Source organism: Lemur catta, unplaced genomic scaffold, assembly GCF_020740605.2.
Source record: "Lemur catta isolate mLemCat1 unplaced genomic scaffold, mLemCat1.pri scaffold_126_ctg1, whole genome shotgun sequence".
Lineage (NCBI taxonomy): Eukaryota > Metazoa > Chordata > Mammalia > Primates > Lemuridae > Lemur > Lemur catta.
The window spans coordinates 145,299-149,330 of NW_025423756.1; the positions used below are offsets into that span (position 1 = coordinate 145,299).

At 33.4% G+C, this 4,032-nt stretch overlaps 1 pseudogene; it reads right to left on the reverse strand.

The window, feature by feature from the left end:
- Window positions 1–736: 736 nt before the first annotated feature.
- On the reverse strand, window positions 737–1,504 carry LOC123629278 (annotated as a pseudogene).
- Between the last annotated feature and the right edge of the window lie 2,528 nt (window positions 1,505–4,032).

The following is a 4,032-nucleotide window of genomic DNA, read 5'->3' on the forward strand; positions in this document are numbered from 1 at the left end:
GTCTGATATTAATATAGCCACTCTAGCTCTCTTTTGGGTACTTTCTGCATGGTATATATTTTTTCCATCCTTGTATTTTCAACCTATCAATGTCTTTTATAGAAAGCATGTAGTTGGTTCATTATTTTTAATCTACTCTACAAAATTTTGCCTTTTCATTGGGGTTTTTTGTACATTTACAGTTGATGTAGTTACTATTTAATATGGAAGAATTTACACCTGTCTTTTGCCATTGTTTTCTGTATGTCTTATGACTTATTTGTTTCTTTAATACCTCTGTCACTGTTCTTTTGTGTTAAATAGACATTTTCTACTATATCATTTTAATTCTTTTGTCTTATTTACTATATTTCCTGAGATGTTTTCTTAGTGTTTTTTCTCAGATTACATTTAGCATCATAATTTAAGACAACTATATTTGAATTAACACCAATATAATTTCAATAGCAGTGACAAAGTCAGTTTTTGTTTATCTGTGACTGTCTCAATTTCACCTTCATTTTTAAAAATTTACCCTTCTTTCCAAGTTTTATTCCAACAAAAATAAGATTAAAATGTCCATGAAAATAATCATCATTACAATAAAGTATTCAGAAATGACCAGCATACAATTCAGAATGTGATGTTTTGCACAAGTTAAAAAAAAATTCAAAGCTTTCTCAGGTTGGAAGATTAGGAAATCTTTTACACAGAAATTGCACCCTGAATGAGTTCTAAAATCCCAATATTTTGTCTTTTATTTATCTTTTTATTTATGTTCTCTTTCTTTCTTCTCATGCTTAGCTTTAGTTTCTTATTTCTCATGGTTTTTGATCAACTATTCCACTTTGTTTTGAGAACTCTGATTATGTTTTTTCATTCTTTCTTGTTAATATGGCAATTTCCACTTTTTCAGCAGTTTGCTAACATTCATGTCCTTATTTAACACTTTGATAGCTAAACCAAGTTCTGACTTCAAAGTCATTTCTTCTTCCTTTCATTCTTGTTTTAACACTGACACAGATGCAGCACTATTATTTCCAATGCATAAGGTTTTCCATTACCCATAATTTCCATTAGAGCCGCTCTGATACAGATGAAAGCCATGGTCCTTATTCTAGCCAATGTACAGTAATGCAATACCAAAGGGACGTTTTCCTCCGGACTGTGTATAAGCTTGTTTGATATTACACAGTGCTGTAACCAACTGCTCATAGGAATTGGCTTCTGAAACCATTATAAATACTTTTTTGAGCAATGAGCCTTGGTTTATTAGTCAGAACATTAGCATTTCCTGCCACACTGCAAGCCATGTCCTCACTGAGTCCATAAATATTTTTGGAGAAAATGATTTCATCAAGAGGCTTGTGGATGTTGTGTCTTTCTGCTGCAAGCAAAACATCATTGCTTGAGAAAATTCCTGAACAGGTGCCTGCATGTTTGATGCTTCCATGGTACATTCAACTTGGTGCAAGTGACCTTCTGGAGAAAATACAGTGGTCTTGGAGTCATATCCTTAAGACATCTATTTTTTTTGTTTTTACAATAAGCTCTTTTCAAAGGATGAAGGACATCTTTTTTGAACTTTGTATAATTCCAGAGGGAAGACACTGAAGAGTCAAGATCTACACAGAGTACTTTACTCTGCCAAAGAAAAAACACCACTACTGCCCAGCTATCCACTTCTGTGATAATATGACCCATGTTTGTGTGTGGAACCACCTTTCTCCTTAATTTTTGAAGGTTGTTTTTGCTGGATATAAAATTCTTGGCTATTATTTCAAGCACTTTGAATATGTTATCCCATTGCCTTCTCAACTCCATTGATTCCCATGAGAAGTCAACATTGTCTTTTTCAAGGATCCCTGGTAATGATGAGCTACATTTTTCTTGCTGATTTTAAGTTTCTCTCTGCCTTTGGCCCTTGACAGCTTGAATATGAGATAATCAATGTGTGAATCTCTTTTAGTTTATGCTGCTTGTAATTTGTTGAGCTTCTTGGATGTGCAGATAAATTCTTTTCACAAAATTTGGGAAATTTTTGCCCATAATTTCTTCAATTATTCTTTCTCCCCCTTTCATTCTCTCTCCTTTCCTTCTGAACCTTACATTATGCGTATGTTGGTACACTTGATGGTGTCTCACTGGTTTCTGAGCCTATGTTTATTTTTCTTCTTTTTTTTCCATTCCTCTGATGGGATAATTTAATTTGATCTGTTTTTAGATTTGCTGGTTTGTTCTGCCTACTCAAAGCTACTGTTGAGACTGTTTAGTGAATTTTTAATTTCTGTTATTGTATCTTTCCACTCTAAAAATTCAATTTGTTCTTCATTAAAATAATTTTTATGTCTCTATTCATATTATTTGGTGAGGCATTGTTCTCATACTGTCTTTTAATTTTTTATATATAGTTACTTTTAGTTTTTTGAAGATATTTATAACAACTAAGTTATGCCCCTCTGAGTTGTCTAACTGTGCTAAGCTGTGCTAGTTGTCTAGTAATACAAACATTTGGACTTCCTCAGGGACAATTTCTATTGTTTTCATTTATTTTTCTTGTGAATAGGCCATACTTTTCTGCTGCTTTGTGTGTAAAAACTGGACATCTTAAATAATACAATGTGTCAACTCTGGAAATCCAGTCCGCAACATTTGTTCTTGTTCTTTGCTGTTGTTGTTGCTGTTTGTTTGTTTAGTGGCTTTCCTGAACTAATTCTCTAAAGCCTGTAATCTTTGTTGAGCGTGGCCACTGGAGTCTCTGCTCAGTTAACTAAGTGCTACTCTAACGATTAGACAGAGATTTTCTAAAGTGTCATGAATGTGTATATCTCCCAGCCTCTGCTGAAGGTGTGTGTGTCTGTGTGTGCGTTGGGGTATGCTTTCCACGCTCCAACAGGCAGTTTAAAACTTTTCTTTAACCTTTAGTTCCTGCTCACGCAGAACTTAAAGGTAAATCACAAGTATTAGGTTAGGGCTTTTTTTTAGATATTTCCTGGGCCAGCCCCTAACCCTGGACATATACAGCTCTGTGTATGTGCACGACCTTCTAGATTCCCAGGTATACGTTGGGGTTTATCAAAGTCCCATATGGACATGTCATTTTCAAGTATTTCTTTATATTTTCAACCAGCCACTTGTTAGCCCCAACTCATAATGCTGACTCAAGCAGCTATGTTATTAAACCATTGTTGATTTTATTATTATTATTATTTTTTTTTTACAAATGCACTGGAAATAACATTGATCTCACAGCTCTGAGTCAGGTCACAAAAATACAAGCTCTGAGAAGAGAGCTTTTCTATGAACTGCCAAAAGGGTTAAATGGTGACAGTTGTCTGGGATGGGTCTTTTCAGGAGCTCCAAATGAAGTTTTTCTCTTTCAGTGGCACCAAGGCTACTGCTTTTTAAGATACTCTAGTTGCAAAGCTTATGATCTCCAAGGCTACCACACAGCTAGGGAGAGTGGAATGATATTAGCTCTTTGCCTTTATTTTGGTTTTCATAAGTTTTACTATGATGTTTCTACGTAATTTTTTGATGTTATTATTGCTGTTATTGTTTTTGTTTATCCTGATTAGATTTCACAGAGCTTATTGAATCTATTGCTTAATGTCATTTGCCAATTTTAGAGTGTTCTCAGCCATTTTCTGTTTAAATATTGTTTCTGCATCATTTCCTTTATTTTCCCTCTGTACATGGCTTCAAATAAATATATATTATGCCTATTTATCATGGCTTATATTTTCCATATACCTTTTTATACATTTCTCATTCTTTACAATATCTGTGCTTTAGTTAGAATATTTTTTCTAATTTGTCTTCCAGTTTACTAGTCTCTCTTCAACTGTAACTCATTCGTTGAATTCTTAATTTTTTCTGTTGTATTTTTCAGTTATAGAATTTTCAGTTTTTAAAAAAATTTCAGTTTTCCTTCAAAATTCTCAATTTAATTACTTGAACAGAGTAATAATTGTTGTAAAATTTGTTTTTGGTATCTTCATTATTTGAATTTCTTGTGAGAAATAATCTATTGTATCTGTAGAGTTTGGGTCA